Genomic DNA, 24831 nt, shown 5'->3' with positions numbered 1-24831 from the left:
TTTTCGTTGCCTCGTAGTGGTGGGCGCCGCGGTGGCTCGTGTCCGTCCCTGCTGTGTCCGCTCCAGTGTCCCCCGCTTTGGATCGTGTGCTCTTGCAGCTGGTAGACTGGTGGTCCGCCTGTACATACGCCAGTAGTCTCCGTGGTAGTTTGGGATTTGTTGTGCACGTACCCTACAGTTACTGTTCGGTGGATTGGTGTTGCGTCATATGTCTCACCAAGGTGTCGTATCTGTTTCAGCCTCTGTAATGTCTTGTGTTAGCCAATAGCATCTCCGTGCTGTGACTTTTTTCATTGCAGGTTCAAACAGTAAACGGTGACGTGATTCTCTCGGTCAGAGAATATTCCCACATTACTGGCCACACCTGACATAACTGGTCGTTGATATTCTGGATAGCGGCATGCCATGTGTGGACGAGCTGTGTCCTGTTGAAAAATAATACCACGATTCTGGAGCATGAAAAGTAACATGTCATGAGGACGCAGTATGTCCGTGAAGCACGGTTGTGCCCATGGAGGAAGGAAGGAAGATTAGACTTAAACATTGCGCCAACATTGTGTGCCCTCAAGAGTTCATTCAGTCGCTACAAACCTTGACAACGAGTATGGCCTGCTCACGTTCCGAAGCCGTCCAACTTCAGGCTACTGTCACATCCAAATGCCCCACAACGCACGATTCGACCAGCCAGCCAAATGGAGACCCAGAACGAGGCCCCTGCCAGACTGTGTCAGGCGCTGATAGCGCTGTCTCGCACGAGTAGACTGCATCTCCGTGTCGCCGGCCGCTGTGGCCGAGCGGTTCTAGGCGCTTCAGTGCGGAACCGCGCTACTGCTACGGTCGCAGTTTCGAATCCTGCCTCGGGAATGGGTCTGTGTGATGTCCTTAGGTTAGTTAGTTTAAGTCTAGGGGACATGATCTCAGATGTTAAGTCCCATAGTGCTCAGAGCCATTTGGATCTGTGTGATGTCCTTCACAGTGATCACTCAACATCTGACACTGTTTACAGTCTATATATACCTACCAGGCCTGGTAACAACAGCAAACACAAACAGCACTACATGCACTCTGGTGGCCATTCGACATGTCACAGAGAATTGTAGCTCTGTTTACATACCTGCCAATGACGTGTGCCTGTACAAAGTTACATCAACATACGACCAAGTCTTCTCAGTGCTTCACTTTTTTTGTCAAGTAGTGTTTATTTATCGAGCCAATAGACTGGTATGGCGCCCATTGTGAAACTGAATGTTGTCTGGCTGCGTTTCGGACACGGGAAGCGACGAGGGAAGTATATGTGCGTCTGCAGAGGCGAATGGGGAATAATTATAGCGACGATACGGGCCGCAAATAGAGAAATCGTCTAATGTAAGCGGCTTTGACAAAGTGCAGGTTGCTGTGGCCGCCACTTGCCAACAGGTGTATCGAAAGGGTGAAGCTGGTCGTGGGCTACTGTCGTGAGCATCTATGGAAAGTGGCTGCAGGACGTTGAAACCACGGGTAGGCGACAAAGTGTTAATACGACCACGCCTCATCACATAATGTGAAGGCTGTGGCACACCTTATATCTAAGGGCTCTCACTATCATCGGGATTAGCTATTATTGTCACCAAACGACTCACCAGAAACAGAGACCCTTACTGTACAACAATGAAAAACTATAACTACAAAGAAAACTCTCTCTACAATTGCGTGCTAGCAATAAACAATAGCTACACTAATTACACAAACTACAAGAAAAAATCAGAAGATTCCAGTGAGGTATCCTCGGCTAAGGGTCGACATATGAAACGTCCCCTTAGAAAAATTTATAAATTACTGTGCTGATAAACCTCTTACGTTATTTGGATTTTCAAACAACTGAGCAAAACTGAACGTACTCAGACATTTCTCTCTTTACGTATTCTGATCAACACTAAACTGACACACAATACTTTTAGCGCAACCCAATCTGACTTTCAATAATCCCTACAAAATAATGGCCCTGACTAACATTAACCTATACCTTTCACGAATCACTTACCTCACAAAAATCTTCGTTACTCTAACTACTGCAATACAGCGAGCGCCAATACTGCAGCTAAATAAAAGATTCTAACTACTGAAGACACTAACTACTGATAGGCATAGTTAGCAAATGAAAGATTTTGATAGAGAACAAACGATGTATTTACCTTAATAGTGTTCAAAAGTCATAATATATATATATATATCAGTTCATGACATCCAGTCTTACAAATTTACTGTCTCTGATGGACACACGTCCAGATCATCCGCTCTCAAAACTCCGCCACCTCTCTTCCCACATCCACCACTGCTGGCGGCTCACCTCCAACTGCCCAACGCTACGCGCTGTTCACATCCAGCTGCCCAACACTACAATAGCGAATGTTCCAACAATGCCAACCAGCCACAGACTGCACACAGCACAGCCAGTGATTTTTATATAGAGCGCTACGTGGCGTTACCAATATAAAAACCTAAACAGCCTACTTACAACCTGTCAAGACATTTTCGTCTCTGGAAGATGCCACATGTTAATATATTCCACCTAATATTAGCTGCCTTGAAGTAGCTGTCAAGCCCTGAAATAAATATCAGAATCGGATTAATCAGAAGAATGCTAAAGGGAAGCCATAACAGACACTATTACTTGAAAGCACCAAACTGCCAGAAGCTATATAAAATCTAAGGAAGAAGCAACTCAACTGTTGCGTAAACAACACGCACACTCAGTTTAAATAATCGGTCCCCCTAAACGTCTTAACTCATTCCCAACTGATAGAACACTTCAATGGTTCTAGCTAGACGATAGCAATACACTTTTAGTGGTTACTCCATTCCATTCTACGTGTAGTTCGATGAGATTCAATGTCAGTCAGTATTGCAGAAATTTAAGTGTAGCGCAATGATCTTGCCTGTATATAATATAAAAATTAACTGAACTTTTTAACAATAGAAATTTGTAACATCAATTTTCGGCCGGCGTATAAGGGGATTCTCAGATGCCCGCTGTATTACCGGTGCGCCGTCGGCTGCCCTCACTTAATGGACGGCTTCTCGATCCACAGGTCGTTTCAGTGTCAGCTGCACCAGATTAATCAGACCAGTAATGCTGGAACATTTTTCAAACCCGGTAATACATTTAAAATACCTCTAGGTGGGACGGTTGTTATACTCTCAGCAATCTTTCTTCTTTTCAACGTTGTCAGTGAACTGTCGCGCATGGCTGGCTGGTGTAACTAAACCCGCGAACCGTCACGAGGTCCGTAGCTTACATGCTGTGTAAAGCAGGACTGGCGCGGTCTGTAGCTGATCAGACGCAGGGGATAGTGCTGTTAACCGGTGCAAGTATTCCGGAGCACACCATTCAGTGGGGCTGCGCACCAGACAGCTCGATTCACACGACCGAGTTATTGTCACGATTTCGTAGCGTAATCGCTCGCCCGTTTTAGCAGTGCGTGTGAAACAACGGAGCCCCGCGCGCTACGGAGGTGATGCTGCGAACTCGCCGCGAGAGAGAATTGTGCCAGCCAACAACCACTGCTGCATCGCAGCGATCACGCCTATCGTGCGCGATTGAATGGGGCAGCGCACATGTGTTCGCAACACTACTAGCAGCAGCAGCCGTCAGCCTGCCACGGATGCAGCCAGTTTGCGCGCGGAATTGGTCATTGAAGGGGTGAAAAAGATACCCTGAAATATGTAACACATTTCGCAAAGGGTATTACGGTAGGTTTTAGAAGTGAGTCGCATTGTCGAAGTGTGTGGAAAGCTTTGCGAGGGTTTTACTGCGAAACCAGATGAGATAAAAATGATACACAGTCACCGAAAAAAGTTCATACATCGTTGTTCATGTAGAATAACTTCATTTGTTAGTACTAAAGATCACAACGAGAGATGTTTGCTGAAGAAACAAATAAGGTTTCTCCCTAATCAGTATATATAAGAGTATTAATTAAATTAGTGTAGAAAGTTAAAACTTCTCTATCAGCAGACTTCGCACAGTGGGGCAAAATAATATTCATACATTCAAAGAAAATTATAATGTTTGTAAATATAATATCAGTGTTAATACTCTGTAGACACTCCTCTTCTGTGTATCATTCTGTTAACATCTTTGGCATTGAATGAACTAGTTTTTTGGTGTCTCTGAGTCAATATTTGCCATTTTTGTTGACATTGTTTCAGAGCAGCCTGACTTCGTTTCCTTGTTTTCTGACTATTCTCTCAAGCGTTTTCCACAGATTTTCAATTAGATTAATGTCTCCGCTCTGTGGTGGAAACTTGAGAACTAGGGGAGTGTGATACAAAAACAACAGATGAATGGTTTCCGCTGCATGCTTAAGCTCATTGGCTTGTTGGGAGTAGTAATATGTGCCTAAACCGAAGCTGTCGACATTTGTTTGCAGATTTTCCTTTAGGTAATTTAAGTGCTGAAATCTATCCCCGTTGTGGCCGCGCGGTTCTAGGCGCTTCAGTCCGAAACCGCGCTGCTGCTACGTTTGCAGGTTGGATTCCTGCCTCGGCCATGGGTGTGTGTGATATCCTTAGGTTAGCTAGGTTGAAGTAGTTCTAAGCCTAGGGGACTGATAACCTCAGATGTTAAGTCCCATAGTGCTTAGAGTCGTTTGAACCATTTGAAATCTACCCATGTTACCTATAACAAAAACAAGTTGCCCAACACCGGATATAGCCATATATCACCATGCCATAATTCCTCCAACACCACCGTGCTTAACTGTTGGTTGAATGTTTTTGGGATCCATCTCCATTTTGGTCGTTTCCACACCAAAATTTTGCCATATGTTAAATTTACTTTCATCTCTGAACAGTACCTTCTCCCAGAAACTTTTGTTCTTGTTTATATGCTCTCGAGCAAATTCAAGTCTCAATTTCTTGTTCTCCTTGTTGATGTATGGTTTTCTTCAAGGTACCACAACTCCATAACCCACACTACTTAGAATATAGCGAACACCCATGGTGTGATTTCCTACCCGAACTGATCATTAACAAGCGCAGACAATGCAAAAGGTGTCAGTTTCGGATCTCTTTTGACCATCCTTATTGACATATTTCGTTCTCTTTGCTTTACCCCTGTGGTCGACCTCCTCTTTCACTGTTAACGGAAGTATTTCTTTTGTAACTAGCGATATTGTGGGCTGCACAGTTGCCCGGCTTCTTTCAATAATATTAGCTATTTCTGAAAAAGAGTTTCCCTTCTCGTATTGGGCGGTAACTATTTGTCTTTCCTCTACAGTTGTATCCTTCACTTTGCAGTCCAGTTTGTTGTTGCATGGCATTTTAACGCTTGTCACAACTGATATGCACGAGGTGCAGCTTGCCACTGAAGTCGCTCCTTCCGACGAGCAGTTCGCTAATGGTTTATATATATTTACTTTCTACTAGTGTATGAATCCTTTTTTCCCCACTGTGTGAAGCCAGCTGATACAGCATTTTTATTTACTTTTTGCAGAAGCCTAATTTAGTTAATCTGAAACGTCCCCTTAGAAAAATTGTACATGACTGTGCTTAAACTGACACAATATTTTTTAGCGCAACGCAATCTGACTTTCAATAATCCCTACAAGAGAATGGCCCTGACTAACATTAACCTATACCTTTCACGAATCACTTACATCACAAAAATCTTCGTTACTCGAACTACTGTAATACAGCAAGCGCCAATACTGCCAGCTAAATAAAATATTCTAACTACTGAAGGCACTAACTACTGACAGGCATAGTTAGCAAAAGAAAGATTTTGATAGAGAACAAACAATGTATTTACCTTAATAGTGTTCAAAAGTCATTATATAATCAGTTCATGATATCCAATATTACAAATTTATTCTTTCTTAATGACACACGTCCAGATCGTCCGCTCTCAAAATTCCGCCATCTCTCTCCCCACATCCACCACAGCTGGCGGCTCACCTCCAACTGCGCAACTCTACGCTCTGTTAACAGCCAACTGCCCAACACTACAATAGCGAATATTACAACAATGGCACCCAGCCACAGACTGCACACAGCACAGCCAGTGATTTTCATATAGAGCGCTACGTGGCGTTACCAATATAAAAACCTAAACAACCTACTTACAAATCCTTTTATGTATACAGATCAGGAAGGATACCGCACACCGTTAGCTTACCAATAACATCTCTTGGTTGTGTTCTGACACGTAAAGTTGTTCTACAAGAACAACGATGTATGAACAAGAACAACGATGTATGAATACTTTTTCTCCATGACTGTGGGTACACATCACCGTTAAACTATTTTGTGTCTGTCTTCTAATGGTGACGTTTCTCCTCGAGTGTGGCCATTTAAAACGTGAAATAGCTGTAAGCTGTAAATGATTTGCTGCCTGGCGGAATCCCTTTCGTTGGAATGAGAAAATCTTCATTTAACAATAACAGTTTAAAATAAATTCTGTTAGCTCAGCCAGTTCATTGCAATCATTGCTTTATTATACTGCAGCAACAAAATACATAATTGCACACATTTTAATGATGATATAAACTGGATAACCTTTCACGGAAGGTAAATTGATTCACCGCTTTGTTTGATTGTTATCTAACGGATTTATATACATTTCTCGTGACGTAGTACTTTGCCAGGATTGCCTATATGACCTTCCACTTTGGATTGACTGGATTTCGTTGTCCAGATTACAAAGCATGCTTTTCAGATATCATGGCATTTTCCAGCCACTTTCCTTCTGTGAATTTCGGTATACACTTTGTGCAAGACTTCTCACACAACTTTACAAACTTTTCTCACTATTTTACTCGGTGTTATGTGCCACATTCTGTATTGATGCTGCATATCAGTGAGTGTGCAGGCACTACCTAAATATCTGCAAGAGGTGAACGATTGACGTTACAGCTGTTGTTTTACTGGTAATCCATCACAGGACTATACATTCATTTGAAAATAAAGAATTTACTTTCATCTTCTCTTAAATCCACAATCAATCTCACGAACGCTAATTTCAGCTGCTGTGTACTAATAACCATTAGGTGAATCCGAAAACTACAGTTGCGTTTCTTAAACTTAACCCTAAGTCGATGCCGTGAATGTTTTATGAAATAAACTGTGTCGTGGTGTATTTACATAATCCAGACTCAAACTGCATTTGCTAGACAGGCATTTGGACACAAATATAGAGTAATCAATACAAGCTATTCCAGTTGTTATTTAGTATTTATCGGCATCAAAACGGCTTTGCAGAAACAGAACATAACATGGCCTGCTTAAAAATTAATATCTCATTTGCGCATCAGTTTCATATTGAAATGTATCTGTCAATTACTGAAAGCTCTTTAAATCATATCATTGGTAATTAACAGCAGTTCAGTTATGTGCATTAGTGTCCAAAATTTAAAACAAAACTAAGAATAATCACGTAAGTTTCAGTTTAAGGCAATTTCTCCCGGTTCTGTTGTGGTTACATCAGCATATCTACTCGTATATTGTCTGATTTTCTCATCTGTGTTTGTTACGACTTAAGTTAGCGTAACCTCTGAAAAAATGCATTCCCATACATGCAGTGGTTACAAAAATGTCCAAGACTGTGCATTCGCTTGGAGTCCAGGAGTATGTGCTGTAAAATTGTGAGCCGGCCCCTGTGACCGAGCGGTTCTAGGCGCTTCAGTCCGAAACCACGCTGCTGTTATGGTCGCAGGTTCGAAGCCTGCCTCGGGCATGGATGTGTGTGATGTCCTTAGGTTAGTTAGTTCCAAGTCTAGGGGACTGCTAACCTCAGATGTTAAGTCCCATAGTGCTTAGAGCCGTTTGAACCATTTTTTTGTAAAATTTTGAGCAGGCATACGAACATGCCTCTTAGTTTACTCTGCTAACTAGTTACATCGGTTGCGCCAATAGAAAGTGTTCTATTTTGTTCTTTCCCCAACTCATTCACACTCATCAGCTCAGATTCAGTAACGCATTCACTGTTGCGTTGAGGATCACTTTAACTAGCTTTTTCAGCATCACTGTTTTCAATATGTTCCACCTCCTATAACCACTAAGTGACAGTAGCCTCAAAATCTGGATCTCAAACACCCGTTCAGCCCATGTTATCCGTGCCGAGTGATGTTGCTGTAAGTACTGCAAAACAAAGTGTTTAAAATTACTGAGTTCATAACGTTAAACTGTGTGGTGGGGTCGCGTCATACCCCAGCAACTTACTGTACTTACCAGTTCAAATTAACAGGAGTTCGCAGCTATGACTGGTATAGGTTGTCCAGTATTTGTTTCTAGCGAATCCTGCAGTTCTTTGATCACGTAATTGGAGGATACGAGGATAACTTGGAAAAGATGATTATCTTAGGCAAAGTCGAAGGAAAAAAATTGTAGAGAAGACCACCGAGACGATGGACGGCCCAGGTAAAGGAGAAGGCACACAAGGTCCCGAGACAGGGAAAAATAGAGACAGACTGTTCAAAAGATGTGGGTCACCAACTTTCAACGATGAAAGACGGAGTCTTGATGATGATGTTGCCTGTCGCTTACGTTAAACGATTTTCTGCAACAGCAAGACCATAGGTCAGGCAGTTTATATAATTTTGAATCAACAAAGTGTATACGCGAGGAGTCTCAGTCAGCTTCATGATAACGCTAAATAGCTTTGATTTGCCGGTATCGACTTCATATGTAAGCCCTGGTGGCTTTCCGATCGCTCACCAAAGCTGCTCATTTAGTCAGGATGCATTTCACTGAGCAAACGCGAATATGCGTACCGTACACCACTTGAAATGGGGGAGAGAGGGTGAGAGTGGGTCGCATACTTGGCATACCGCATTCGTTTCGCAAAATTGCTCCAGCCGAGCGCTGGTGAAATCGGCAAGCCTGTCCGCCCCTCGAAATCATAATTGGCGAGGATTTCGACGTTCTTTACTCTGCTCAAAAAATATTTATTTGACAGCCAACTGCCAACGAGCGATTTTATACCTGACTTGTTCCAGTCGGTCTGATGAACAAATTTTTGTGTTATCGGTTTTCTTCTCCCACCTTTTTGTGTCGTTTTATATTTTTTTCCCCCTTCAATTCGCTCCCTGTTTTTTTCGGCCGCCCAGGAGCGCCAGGTGTGGACAGTTGGTGGTAGTGTTTTGCCAGCTGTTGCAGAGTTTCTGCTCCAGTGGAGATAATCATTGAGAACGTTGGAGAGCGCTGCCCCCACCCCACCCCCCTCCCCTCACTCACACACACACACACACACACACACACACACACACAGGCGCTCGATCTTCATACTGCCTCTGCTATTGGAAGCGCGCGCACACACTGTCAACTGTTTCCCCGCCGCCGGCAGGAACATGTCCCTGCGCCCCCCGTCTGATGGCTGACAGAGAACGGCTAAGCGTAACAAAGAGGCCGCCGCCGCATGTGTATGTGTGAGCCTGCCGCCCTGATGGCGGCATATTGAGCCGTGCGCGGCCGCCGTCACGGGCAGGGCTGCCAACTGTCGGGCCGTGACGCGCATTGCGGCCATCTGAGGACGACCGCTTTGTTTATCTCCGATTGGCGCGTCCGCCGCTTACGGGTACAATGGGGTCGGCAGCTGTCACGGCACCCCGCCAGTGGCGCTGGCAGCGGCGGCAGCTCTTTGTGACGTGTCGGAGTGGACATCGACGTCCTACCTTACCTACAGGGCTTAGCCTGGGATTTTGCCGCTCCGTGCGTAATTTTCAGGCTCGGCCTCACCCCCTCCCTCCCTCCCTCCCGGACCAGCCGACTACTTACATTTTCAGCCAAAGTCAAGGTTTTTCAGAATGTCATCCATCCACACCGTCTTATTTTCACATAGCACACTTACTTATACGTCATTTTGACGTGAATACTAGAGCCACGTGTATGTGTGTGTGTGTGTGCGTGTGTGTGTGTGTGTGTGTGTGTGTGTGTGTGTGTGTATGTATGGGGGGGGGGGGGGGGCACCAGTCAGTTAAACGGAACTGAAGGCTTTATAGTGTAATACATTTTGAATTATAACTCCAAAATTAATTAAATCAGCCAAAACTAAATTATGTCAACGCAGAGTATATACAGGGTGTTACAAAAAGGTACGGCCAAACTTTCAGGAAACATTCCTCACACCCAAAGAAAGATAATATGTTACGTGGACATGTGTCCGGAAATGCTTACTTTCAGCGACAGAACGTACCAGTGTGACTTCAAACACTTTGTTACAAGAAATGTTCAAAATGTCCTCCGTTAGCGAGGATACATGCATCCACCCTGCATCGCATGGAATCCCTGATGCGCTGATGCAGCCCTGGAGAATGGCGTATTGTATCACAGCCGTCCAAAATACGAGCACGAAGAGTCTCTACATTGGATACCGGGGTTGCGTAGACAAGAGCTTTCAAATAACCCCATAAATGAAAGTCAAGAGGGTTGAGGTCAGGAGAGCGTGGAGGCCACGGAATTGGTCCGCCTCTACCAATCCATCGGTCACCGAATCTGTTGTTGAGAAGCGTTCGAACACTTCGACTGAAATGTGCAGGAGCTCCATCGTGCATGAACCACATGTTGTGTCGTACTTGTAAAGGCACATGTTCTAGCAGCACAGGTAGAGTATCCCGCGTGAAATCATGATAACGTGTTCCATTGAGCGTAGGTGGAAGAACATGGGGCCCAATCGAGACATCACCAGCAATGCCTGCCCAAACGTTCACAGAAAATCTGTGTTGATGACGTGATTGCACAATTGCGTGCGGATTCTCGTCAGCCCACACATGTTGATTGATCAATTGCTTCGAACGTCTTCCTGTCGGGACACCTTCGTTCAGGAACTCTGTAACGATACAAACGTACCGCGCCACGGCTATTGCCCCGTGCTAATCCATACATCAAATGGGCATCTGCCAACTCCGCATTTGTAAACATTACACTGACTGCAAAACCACGTTCGTGATGAACACTAACCTGTTGATGCTACGTACTGATGTGCTTGATGCTAGTACTGTAGAGCAATAAGTTGCATGTCAACACAAGCACCGAAGTCAACATTACCATCCTTCAATTGGGCCAACTGGCGGTGAATCGAGGAAGTACAGTACATACTGACGAAGCTAAAATGAGCTCTAACATGGAAACTAAGCGTTTCCGGACACATGTCCACATAACATCTTTTCTTTATTTGTGTGTGAGGAATGTTTCCTGAAAGTTTGGACGTACCTTTTTGTAACACCCTGTATATAAAATCTGTTCGCTTTTTCTCACTCCCTGAGTAGAGGGGAGCGCGGGTGATGTTAGATCCGTAGTGACTAAGACTGGGAAGTACTGCATTGTCGACGTATGGTCGTCGCTTCTGCTGTACAAAGTGGAAGATGTCAGGAGAACGAGTGACTTACACATAAATGCGTTATTTGTTGAAGAAAAGTATAACTCGTCAGTGCCGGTTTTATGAGTCCGTAGTACGCAAAAGAAAAACGGTTATGGTCGAACATGGAAAAGGCGTGTTTTCCGACATGCTATGACGATCATTTATGGCTCCAAACAAGCATTTCTCCAATTCCATTTATTGTAGCGAAAAGTAACAGATGCATGCTAAACAAAGTTGTTGGAACACAAACAGTTTGAAATACGACGAAACTTGATTAACAGTTCGTGCATTTCAGTTGCTTAAACTCCAAAATAAGTTTTGACAGGTTTTTTCTGTATTATCTTAGCTATTAATATCCGAAGACATAGGAAAATGAGGGGAAACTTAAAAGATGTTAGAGACAAAGTAAAAAAAAAAAAAAATTGTAAATGGTAGTTGTTAATGGCAGATGCAACAGTACGTTGTTCCCGCACATATCTCAGATATTCTCCCAGTGGGAAACTGAGGTATACTATTGTCAATGTTCAACCTTTACATCATGCGCAAGTGTTGCCAACTCTTGGGCATCACTATGAAAATAACAGCAAGTCGATGTAGCAGTGGACAGCATGTCGTGACCACCAGGATACACGGATGTAGTTGGTTCGCCATATGCCGTTGTATAATTGAATATTGTTATTGTTATTTTGCATGGTGATTATTAAATGATCGTTTTACTATTCATTGCAATAGAGAATAATTCATAGTTAGTTATAGTCCATAAAATAAAGCCAAGTGAAGAAAGCATGTTTTGCAAACGGGTACATATTTTTGTATACATCTTTCATCGAAAATCATTAAATAATCGCGAAAGAGCATCATCACTTAAAGAAAAAGTTTCCTTCCTCCAGAAAAAAAATTCGTGTCTGAAAGGATTGGACTGAAGTTTTCTTTATGTACTCAAGGAATTTTGTGTGTCCCTTTCGTATCAAATGTCAAAGTAAATAAAAAATAAAACTATTAAAAATAAACTTTATTTTAATTTCTAGTTGTTACTTCCTGCTTTCCACTGTAAAGAAGAACTACAGCACAATTTTTGAAATTAAACTGCACAATCGGGTTACTTTTTCAGAAGTTTTTTAGGTTTTCGTGATTTTATAAAATATGATTAGTTATATAATTGATAGCACCGGGTTTGTACCATCAGGGTACTTAACGCCAATTACAACCGCAAAATAAATGAAAGTCATGTATATGACATGATCCTGTCCAAGGGGTAACTTTGCACATGTATAATTCAGTTTCGAGTTTTTAAGAAGTAAATTGAAAACAATCTTCCTGCTGAGTCTAGAGCACGATTTCCTCACTCTTCACTTTAGTAGCACTTCTGCAGTAGCGTGAGGCACCACTAAACTTCAATAAAGATAGCATATTTACATAAGTGATTACAGATGTTGTTTGAACTTCAGAAACCCCCTTCGTAATATCGTAGGCTCATAAACTAGGTCCTCAGTATCCTGATAGTTGATTTCGGGGATACCTTCAACATCAGGCCATACAAATGTCTGTATTAAGTCACCTGTCATCTTCGCAGACTTGTCTCTCGTAACAAGATATCACATTGTGTATTTGTCGAGTAAGTCCTTGGTTTTCTTCTTGTCTGCTTTTTTTTTGTACCTAACAGCCTGTGTAAGTTACCCCACCCAAGCGCGTGTCGTACACTTACGCTTCTTTTCGATTCGCTAGGAACATGCCTCAACAAAAGAGGGCTTCGCCTACAGTTCCCAGCTCTTGAAGCACATGTCATACAAGCAAGAATGATAAGTAGACTATAAGTCTGAGACGGCAATGACGGCTTCTAGGCGATGTAAAAATACGTACGTCCAGTTAACTGCATTTATCATCCAGCAGGATGAGATACAAACAGCACGATCACAGTATTCCTCCCAGTAAAGTTCACCATGTCGTACCTGAACAGCCCTTTTACTCAGAACCTCCAGTACCGGCCACGTGCGGCGCTCTGCAGAGTGGTCCATTGATCGTGACCGAGCCAAATATCTCACGAAATAAGCGTCAAACGAAAAAACTACAAAGAACGAAACTTGTCTAGCTTGAAGGGCGACACCAGATGGCGCTATGGTAGGCCCGCTAGATGGCGCTGCCATAAGTCAAACGGATGTCAACTGCGTTTTTTTAAATAGGAACCCCCGTCTTTTATTACATATTCGTGTAGCACGTAAATCTGATGTCCCCGGATTTTTTTTCTGTGGGGAAAGTTGAAGGATATTTGCTATCGTGATCCACCGACAACGCCTGACAACATGCGTCAGCGCATTGTCAATGCATGTGCGAACATTACGGAAGGCGAACTACTCGCTGTTCAGAGGAATATCGTTACACGTATTGCCAAATGCATTGAGGTTGACGGACATCATTTTGAGCATTTATTGCATTAATGTGGTATTTACAGGTAATCACGCTGTAACAGCATGCGTTCTCAGAAATGATAAGTTCACAAAGGTACATGTATTACATTGGAACAACCGAAATAAAATTTTCAAACTTACCTACTTTTGTATGTTAATTTAAAAAACCTACCTGTTACCAACTGTTCGTCTGAAATTGTGAGCCATATGTTTGTGCCTATTACAGCGCCATCTATCACAAAGGCAAAAAAGTGGTCCAACTAAAACATTCATATTTCTTCACGTACTACACGAATATGTAATTAAAATAGGGGTTCCTACTTAAAAAAGCGCAGTTGATATCCGTTTGACCTATGGCAGCGCCATCTAGTGGGCCAACCATAGTGCCATCTCGTTTCCCCCTTCAAGCTAGACGAGTTTCGTTCTTTGTAGTTTTTTCGTTTGATGCTTATTTCGTGAGATATTTGGCCCGGTCACTATTAATGGACCACCCTGTATAGAACTTAGTGGGAAGCGTGTAGAGTAACACAGCGTGTAAAGTAATCCCGGTTGACGATTCTCTTATTTCGACTTTTTCCTGATTCCATCGTGATTAGTCAAATTCACGTTAAATCTAACTCTTAGTAACTCGAATTTTTTGCTAGGTCCCTTGAACTTCGTGCTGTCGAGGTTGCACTGTATTCAGAAATTACAAAGAACATTTTTTTTTTCTTTAGGTGTTGCGTTGACCCTAAAAAAGTATAGTTGATGATCGTGGATTGAGGGTCCTGCAGGGTCACAAGCGGTCTGAATAGTGTAGCTGAAGCTTCCACTCCGTGCTGCTGGGCTGTAATCACAGTCTGGAAAATGAGGCTAAAGTAAACAGGCGCGACGGACGATGTCGCTGTGTTTCACGGAGGCAGAGAGCGACGTGTGATGAGCGGCTGGCCTCTGTGGTTCATAATGCGTACTCTCATACCCCGCTACCACGAACAAGACTAGCTTCCGTCCCCAGCTCACACTATTTCACGGTTGCAGCGCCCTGGTGGCGAAATTGCGCCGCTCGCAACACGCACACACGCGCTACGCATTCGCTGGGGGCCTGGGGGGGAGGGGGGGGGGGGTGGCCCTTTCCTCGTACAAAACCGTTGTTGCCAGAGGACACTGGCTCTCTGTACAAGTTGACGATGGCTTCTGCCGCAGTTATTGGTTTCTCATGCAACGCGGATTCGGACATTATGGCCGGCTTTTGAAAGGGCCGATTTGGAGTGCCTTTCATTAGGACGGCACGGCGATCAGAATGGGAGCACCCATAGGCTGGCGGTTTCTCGTTTCCGCCCCGCGAGAGTTCGATTTGTGACAGCAGCCATCCCCGCTGGCTGTACTCAACATTGGCAGATCTAATCAGGTTCTTTGGGAATTACGCTATTCTATCGGCACTGATGAATTCCCATTGAAGTGCTAATTCGTCTGTGTGCGGCCACCCGCAGCTGTGATCGCTCCTGTTTTGTTTTTAACCGCAGCGCGTTTCCCGCAAACTGTTTCTCTTTGCGTGACCGTACGTTGTGTGCAGCCTCGACGTAAACGCGCCACGGCAGGCAATAATAAAACTAACTGCCTGTTGTTGTTTGCGTCTGATCGTAACGTCTCTGGGAGACGCTTGCGTGTCACTTAGGTAGCGGAAAAAGCGAAGATCCTTGAGTTTGAGTTTTTCTATGCCAGATCAACTTCAGTTCTTACCCCTGCTGTTCGATCCAGCAATTTTTTGTAGAAACTTCCTGGCAGATTAAAACTGTGTGCCGGACCGAGACTCGAACTCGGGACCTTTGCCTTTCGGGGGCAATTGCTCTACCAACTGAGCTACCCAAGTACGACTCACGCCCCGTTCTCACAGCTTTAATTCCGCCAGTACCTCGTCTCCTACCTTCCAAACTTTACAGACGCTCTCCTACATACCTTTCAGAACTAGCACTCCTGAAAGAAAGGATATTGCGGAGACGTGGCTTAGCCACAGCCTTGGGGATGTTTCCAGAATGGAATTTTCACTCTGCAACGGAGTGTGCGCTGATAAGAAACTTCCTGGCAGAGTGTGCGTTGATATGAAACTTCCTGGCAGATTAAAACTGTGTGCCGGAGCGAGACTCGAACTAGGGACCTTTTTCTTTCGCGGGCAATTGCTGAGCTACCCAAGCACAACTCACAGCCCGTCCTCACAGCTTAAAGCTGTTCGAGTCTCGGTCCGACACACAGTTTTAATCTTCCAGGAAGTTTCATATCAGCGCACACTCCGCTGCAGAATGAAAATTTCATTCTGGATTTTTTTTTTTGGGTTAGATACCGTGAATGGAAATGGGGATGCTGAGGTGGATGTGTGGGGTAAAAAGGAACGACAGGATTACAAATTAATTTGTTAGAGGAGTTTTGAAAGTGGGACCCATGGGGAAAAAGACACAAGAGAGCAGACTAAGGTGGTACGGACACTTACAGAGAAAAGGGGAAGAGTATGTCGGAAAGAGAGTTGAAGATACAGAGATTGAAGGAGCGAGAAGGAGAGGACGACCGAAGATGAGGCGGAAGGATAAGATATCCGGGGACCTAAGGGAGAAAGTATGGAAGAAGGAAAAGGCAATGGATAGAGTACTATGGAGGAGAAGGATCGAGAAGAGCAACGACGTCCCTACGTGACGTGGGACAAGGCGACGATGAAGAAGAAGAAGAAGAAGAAGATACAGTGAATGGATGCGGCTAAAGATGACTTATTAGTAAGGAAATATTAAATTCACACGGTAGTATGAAAATCACCTAAAATTTATCCTAGAGGAGCAAAATTGTAAAATTAGTGTTTTTTTATGGGGGGTGTGACTAAATTTCCTTTACAGACTTTGAGGACATGTTCCTTACCTGCACCAAAACAATATAAAGTGTCTGGTAATCATGAGCTCTAAAATGCATCATTTAAGAAAGTGATCGTCAATACTGACATTTTTGGGCAGCATCTCGGGCCGCACGTGTACCCATCTTATTGTTAATTAGTATGTTATGGACCCCTCCCCCCCCCTCCCTTATCAGTAGACTATGTCTTGTAAGGGCGTGGTAAGCTGGCCGCTGCCCCCAAGTAATGATCATTAAAAGCCGGCACCATTTGGCATGCTTCATGTCGACTGTTCTCAAAAATGGTTCAAATGGCTCGAAGCACTATGGGACTTAACATCTGAGGTCATCAGTCCCCTAGAACTTAGAACTACTTAAACCTAACTAACCTAAGGACGTCACACACGCCCATGCCAGAGGTAGGATTCGAACCTGCGACCGTAGCAGCAGCGCGGTTCCGGACTGAAGCGCCTAGAACCGTTCACTCACAACGACCGGCGACTGTTCTCTGTTTGATTGCTTCCACCCGCAGCGATCACAAAATTTCTGACGCTGTAATCGCCTAATGAAGTGTTGTGTTGTCTGTGTGAGCGGATGATTTATTGATTAATAAGAGTGATTTTATTTTTATTTGAACGCCTTATGCAATATGATATATTATCACATTTGTTTACCATTATATACGTATTGAAGGTAATTTTTCTACTGCTCATTGAGTTGTATTACAACAGACTTAATTTAATTGCATATTCGTATCTACAAATGTGTACTACATTTGAAGATGACCGTCTCCATAATGTGCATTCACGAGTCCATGTTATTCTCGTTTGAAATTTATATCATAGCAGCCGATCGGTACGAGACACCCATGAGTTGTTAGCGCTCGAAGATAAGCAAGAAAATGTGCGCTCTACCTCGTCCCGTCACCCCGCTACGGTATATCAATTTACCCATGCACACAGCTTCGCCCTGAGATGACTGCCAACTTTCCGCGCGCCACCTATAATTCCTTCAGCATAATTTTGATTCGGTGAGGAATCAGGTATAGCCAATAGTTGCGTTTGGTATTTATTCATTACCGATTTCGGGTATACCAATGTTATCGTTCTTCAGAAGCTATTACACATTAACTCATTAATATTTATTATAAATGTAAATGTATATTCGAAACCGGTAAAGAATAAATACATGCCATGCACAACTGTTGGTTCTTCCTGTCTTATTCGTCGAATAGCCGCGCGGGATTAGCCGAGCGGTCTGGGGCGCTGCAGTCATGGACTGTGCGGCTGGTACCGGCACACCTCCCTCGGGCATGGGTGTGTGTGTTGTCCTTAGGATAATTAAGATTAAGTAGTGTGTAAGCTTAGGGACTGATGACCGTAACAGTTAAGTCCCATAAGATTTCACACACATTTGAATTTATTCGTTGAATGTAATTCTTGGGCAGTTGCTGACTATTCCTGCACTGTTTGTCCTTCACACTCTCTGGTAAGCGGCCAGTTTTACTTAGCTCACAGCTGAATTTACCGACGTCAATTAAAATTAAGCGCATCTTAGAATATTACTCTCTCTTGTTATTGAGCAGGAAATCTCTGACACTCTCTCAACGGTAGTTAACGTTTTTGGATTCGGTTGTTAGTTGCTAGATGCATTTTATTATAAAATACTGCTGAGGTCCGCGGGCTGCACAAAAACTTGATTAGGACCCCAGTTTGACGATCACTACTTCAAGAGCTATGAGCACTTGCTCATCTTCGCTACTGTGAAGCAAATCTCTTCTGTTGAACAAGTGCTCGTAGTACTTTAAGTAAGCATTTTAGAGCCCCTTTTACTGAACTTCTTTCTTATTATGGTTCACACTATGTGAAATATGGAAAGCAAAAAGCTTGCTGTAGAAGAGATATGTTACACAGCATCGAAAATGACAAAGTCCTTATAGTCCTTAAGATATGCATTTTAGAGCCCTTGTTTACTAAAGATTGTTTTTTTCTTTCTGGCGTAAGGAACATGTTCTCAAAGTCTATTAGAGGGAATTTAGTTACACCGTGCATAGTTGATTTGGCAAGTTGGGACGAGCACAGTTTGTTACGAAATTCATAAAACTTACTGTATCTCACATGACTGAGTTGTATGTGGCCATTATTTCTACGTTAATTTGTACTTAAGCATATTTCATTAGTGTGTGCAAAGTATATTGTACTGCAGTACTAATCCGAATATTAATGCACTTTTTTGATTAAGTGATCTGAAATAAATCTTTTTATGTTTAATCCGGGTATCCAGCATGATAGCATCAAAAATACGAGGGCCGTTCAGAAAGTAACCTCCGGTTGATTTAAAAAAATACACCAAGTTAAATAAAAATATTTTAATATATACATCTTACAACTACATCTTTGCACTATTTTTCTACATAGTCTCCATAGCGATTGAGGCACTTATCGTATCTCTTCACAAGCTTTGAAATTCCTTCTGCATAAAAATCACTCGCTTGTGCCTGGAGCCAGCCTGTGACCGCATCTTTGAGCTCTTCGTCGTCATCAAACTGCTGTGACCCGAGCCATTTCTTCAAATGCATGAAGAGGTGATAATCACTTGGCGCCAGGTCTGGGCTGTAAGGTGGATGGTTGATAACGTCCCACTTGAAGGACTCAAGAAGGGCCGTTGTTCTGCGAGCAGAGTGAGGACGGGCGTTATCGTGCAAAAAAACGATACCGGAAGTCAGCATACCACGGCGTTTGTTCTGTATAGCCCGTCGTAACTTTTTTATTGTTTCACAGTACACGTCTTGATTAATGGTCGTACCACGTTCCATGAATTCAACCAACAACACCCCTTTGGCATCCCAAAACACCGTTGCCATCAGTTTTCTGACAGAAAAATCTTGCGAGGCTTTTCTTGGTTTGGTAGGCGAATTTGAATGTGCCCACATCTTTGATTGTTCTTTTGTCTCAGGGTTCACGTACTTAATCCAGGTTTCGTCACCGGTCACGATTCTGTTTAACAATGGTTCTCCTTCGTCCTCATAACGTGACAGAAAGTCTAATGCAGAGGCCATTCTTTGAGTTTTGTGGTGGTCGGTAAGAATTTTGGGCACCCATCGTGCACAGAACTTACGGTAACCCAATCTTGCTGTCACTATCTCGTACAAGAGAGTCTTAGAAATCTGTGGAAAACCAGTAGACAACTCCGACATTGAGAAACGTCGATTTTCACGAACTTTTGCATCAACTGTCTGAACGAGTTCGTCAGTCACCAATGATGGTCTACCACTCCTCTCTTCATCATGAACGTTTTCTCGTCCACTTTTAAATAAACGTACCCATTCACGGACAACTCCTTCACTCATAACTCTTGGTCCGTACACGGCACAAAGCTCACGTTGAATAGCTGCTGCAGAATATCCTTTGGCTGTAAAAAACCTTATGACAGCACGCACTTCACATTTGGCGGGGTTTTCTATTGCAGCACACATTTCAAACTGCCACAAAAACTAAACTAGCGCAGGTACGACGTTCACTCGACCACGGCTTGATGCCGACTGACCTGATGAGTGCGTGAACGCACAGATGGCGTCGCTACTCCCCCCACAACCCGCACTGTGACCAATCGGAGGTTACTTTCTGAACCGCCCTCGTATTTTTATTCATACACAAAGTATATACTAGGTTGACGCTGAAAATTATGAGTACGAAATTTGAAAATAGATTGACTGACAGAATCTGTTGGTTAGCAACAAAAATAACCAGCAGAAAGTCACATTAATACCTGTCGAAATGGAAAAACAGAAAATGAAGTTTAAAAACTGCGTGTTCACCTTTGACACCATCTGCAACACTTTATTTCGTTACAGAACTTCACGTCTGACCCTCGTAATGGATTTATTACGTAATTATCATGCCATTTATTATTTAATGTTGACTGGAACAAAGCGTTTTGTAAGCTATCTTTTTTTTGGGGGATGTTTGGGTGAAATGTAACCGAGAACCTGCATTCGACTAGATGAATGTGGGAAACCTTCCGAAACAATTGACCGATAGGATCGACTTTCGACAGGTAAACCCTTAACCAAAGAGGTTCTCGTCTCCCCAGTTCGACGCATTGTGGGCAGACATACTAAATGATATTCTTCCGTCGCGCCCGACAGTGCGAAATTTGCGATTTAGCAGAGCCGCAGTCTGCCACAGCTAGACAAGCGTGACAGTTTTGTAATGAATAAATTATCTGTATCCCCGTGTTCCAGAAGAGACAAGTACCATATGTTGCCCCCCCCCCCCAACACAATCCTCCCTCCCTCCCTCCCTCGTGCAGTCCTTGTTGACAAGAAATCACGAGATATCTCAGTTAAGGCGTTTGGATGTAGATAGCAAGGATATGTCCGTGTAACAAAACAAGGGCATTTGGCCGTATGAAGAGTATCCGTATTGTGGTAATTTTCAACCGTGAAATGTTTATTACGCAGGAGATGAGTATTTCCATATAACACACTGTCAAGTCGCGGGGAGTTTGTCAATTGCAAAACAAATCGGGTTTGGTAAAGGCTAGTTTTGTGATGAAACAGATTTTTGGAAAACTTACAGGGAAAATCATTAAGCATTTTAACTGACAGTGAAACATACATTTGATAATGTTGACATGTAAAGGTTGCAGAACAACATGAAGAAATTTCGAACAGGAGCAAAAAATACTCTTAAGGAGCTTGTACAGAAACATAACAGTCTCTTCGGTTGTTGACGGCGCGTTGACAGTCATAACAAATGAAGGGACAAAGGAGGCATATAGCATTTAAATCACTACCGTATCTTAACTGTGTTTGCCATACGCGATGTAATTGGTAAATCAATTTAATTGCAGAAAACTGGCATATATATGCATATGACGTATAGATCCCAGAAAATGAAGACCATTGCTACGAAAGTAAGTCTTAAGTTCTGGAGAAGGTCGTAAACAGTGTGATTCAAGCACACCTGAAAAAATCGCAGCAATTGCATTAATCAAAATGGTTAGAAGAAGAACAAAAAAAAATGGAAATGATAACGTAATGGAAAAAAGTAATCACCTAAGTAATTTAATATGTGGCTTAAATATAAATGGGGAAACGGCGTAGATAAAAAAAATTAGTTTGGGATTTTATCCGGAATGGTGAACAGCTTAGGTTAGGCAAATGGGTACTTACGAAAATCCACAAAAACAAATCCGGAAACATAACTACGTATAAGTGAGTTATAAATTGTGAACGATGAGAGAACCACATTCAAACCCCAGAAGCGACAGAATAGTGAAAGAATGTTTAGCAGCACCATTACAAAATGTTTTCACCCACAATAGCGAATATGGCATTATTTTCACATGCAAACTGCATAACGATAACGAGTTTCTACACGAACAGAAGATTCAGAGACACGTTGCAGAACAGAGATATACAGTGTTCAGGTGCGACGGTAGAAACTGACTGTCAGAAATCACATAGAAACAGTATGTTGTCGAAGGTGGTACTGCATAGGTACGGCAGAACTTAATAAAACGCGTGCAAGAGATATTCGTCCAAATTTGTTACCAGAAAAGTGGAGCGTTGCATTTGCACACGTCTATGAGTATGCCACTTCCGTTACGAAGAACTTTTGCCCCGACGTTCGGAAATCATCGACATGATACGTTTGAACAAAAACACAGTTTTGTTTACTGAACCGCTCGCTAGATACCTAAGTGATTTGAACTAAATGACCTTTTTCTGTTGTGGTTTTCGTTACATACGTTAGAAGGAAGTGATTACATAGAGCTTCTTTGGGAAATGATCACTTCCATAGTGCGATAAAATTATCCTTTTGGGCACTCGTTGGGCAACAATATCGGCTTATTTTATCGTTTACATCTCATATCTACTGTCTTACAGATAGAAATCAAAAATTCAGTGATACATAGACGGTAAATGTAATTGAATTTGTTTACCCAGAAGGATGCTTTGAGAATATATGTTGATATAAATATAATCGTACAGTGTGATATAAAATAGCGACGTGAGGATCTGTATTGTGATACACAAGTGAAAGTCTGTATAATGTAGAGGCTAGGCACCACTGTCGAGCAGTAAAAAGTGTGAATATTTATGAACTGCTGTTCCTGCCACGGTAAAATATACTTATCTCTGGAATTCTCAAGGTACACCACCAAAATGCATTCTTAAGCAGTTCTAAGCGACATAAAACATGGCAATATGTAAAGCTCTGCTTTAAAAGCTGTAAAATTAGCGCCATAACATTCCGTAACGTAAATTTAATTTAGGAGACGCAATGTTTTACAAATTTCAAACCAACTGACGCTCAGTGAAACATTTATCTTTTTACAACTGCAGTAGATACGTAAATATTCATAGAGCTTGTCAGATAAAATATATCACCGCCCCTTTATTAAGAGAAATGTACATTCATTAACTTTTTTTTATCCAGTGTCTTTTTTAGACGTATGTTTAATCAACGTTCGGTGTTACAATTTTGGATTGCCTCATTGTTTCCATGTACAGTACATTGCGCAAGTCTCCACCAATAAAAGTAAATTGTCACATGACACTGGTATTCCCCAGACTGTGGTATTACGCTCTTGTCTACATGTTAGGCCAAGGTCCAAGCAGCAGTATTGCACGTTTTGCCCTGTTTCAGACGTTTCGTAATCTCTCCCGAATCTTTTGTGTGAAAACTGTAAAAGTTTTTTAAATAGACAAAACGTTATTAATATTCTGTATCTTCATTCTTCACTTACACATACAGGGATTTACAGCCTCTGCCGCAGAAGGGCTTCGAAATGTAGCGTGTAACATGGTGGTATGTAATGTAACTATGTCGATACGTAATAAACAGCGTGCTGTAATCATATTTCGAATTCGAAGAGTTCATCCGTACATTTAGCACCCTCTCCTTCAACATGTGAATGCCGGATCACATACCTCACTGTCATAGATCATTCTCCATACAGTCCCAGTTTCGCCCCATCCGATTTTCATCTGTTTCGTAAACTTCGAGAACTTAACTTCGACAATGAAGAAGCGGTGCAAGCAGAGATGAGGTTGTGGCTCCGTCAACGAAGGCAAACATTCTAAAGAGACAGTAACAACAAACAGTTTCTCGTTGGGAGAAATGTGTTCGTCGCCAGGGTGACTATGTTGGGAAATATGCAGACACAAAAACAAGGATGTAGAAACTTAATAACTTTTGTTTAATTTAATAAAAAACTTTAAGACTTTTGACATATAAAATTCGGAGGCATTGCTTTTCAGCACGCCCTCGTACATACGCAAATCGAAATTGGTCCAATGAGAAAAGCTTACTTTCCATGAGGGAGTGCCACGAAGGTATAACTGTAGTTGCCATGTTGGTAAGAGACGCTTCAGATGTTGCTTAACATGGAGGCAAAGTGTAACGAATGCTTAAAATCGTAGAGCTATTGTATGCTATTGTATGTACGAGACAATTGTGAGATAAATTATTGTGGGAATGTGCTGCCAATCTGTCCGTAGCATGAATTTGGAGCAGTTTTCCCCTGTAGATAAGGTTTATATAGGATAGCCTCAGTCATTACGTCCGGAATATACCGATTTCCAAACGACTATGCTCCTAGTGAGGATACTGATAAAGTGGAGTATTGTGTGGTAATTCGTTTTCGGCAGCATCGGATATGTTGTAGTTGTCAGGTGAATCCAGACAGCTAAAGAGGTCATGTGGATTACTGTGTCATATCTGAAACGGGAATTCAGTGTGTACCAGTACTGCAGACGTCTGATGAATCCATTTGTAAAATTTGCAACCATCCAGACTTGGCCTGTAGTAATCCCATGGAGAGGTCTTGATCGCTAAAATCTTTATTTATGACGCGTTTCGAGGAATCGTCAGCAGATAAAACATGCATGGGAAAGCTCATACAAGAGAGCAATACAAGAACGCACAGTCTCAGATGAAATTGCCGTTAGGCACATTTGCAAAAGATGTTATTTTGAGACTTCGCATGCCGTGTCTGGCAATCATTTAACAGACAAATAACTGTAGATAGACAAATAATTAATTACGTAAACTTTTTTCGTGTAATTAAATCTGTAAGAGTACCCTCCCATTCTGGCGTAATGCGACAGAAAAACTCGCATTTCTGTGTATGAAGGTGAAGCGATTTACCTTCGAAATCGATAGCGTTTAAACCTTGGTGACGCTGGTAAAACTGCCAACTATTGTAGGACGAGAAAAAATTGTCTTTCGTCAG

General features: G+C 42.6%; 1 protein-coding gene across 3 annotated transcripts in view; it reads left to right on the top strand.

The window, feature by feature from the left end:
- The window catches only part of LOC124596031 (disks large 1 tumor suppressor protein), a 940679-nt gene that overhangs the window by 167768 nt on the left and 748080 nt on the right, over nt 1–24831 (top strand). The window lies entirely within an intron of this gene.

This window comes from Schistocerca americana, chromosome 2, assembly GCF_021461395.2.
Source record: "Schistocerca americana isolate TAMUIC-IGC-003095 chromosome 2, iqSchAmer2.1, whole genome shotgun sequence".
NCBI lineage: Eukaryota > Metazoa > Arthropoda > Insecta > Orthoptera > Acrididae > Schistocerca > Schistocerca americana.
Note: the sequence above shows the minus strand (reverse complement) of the source record. Positions and strands in the feature narration are given on the sequence as shown.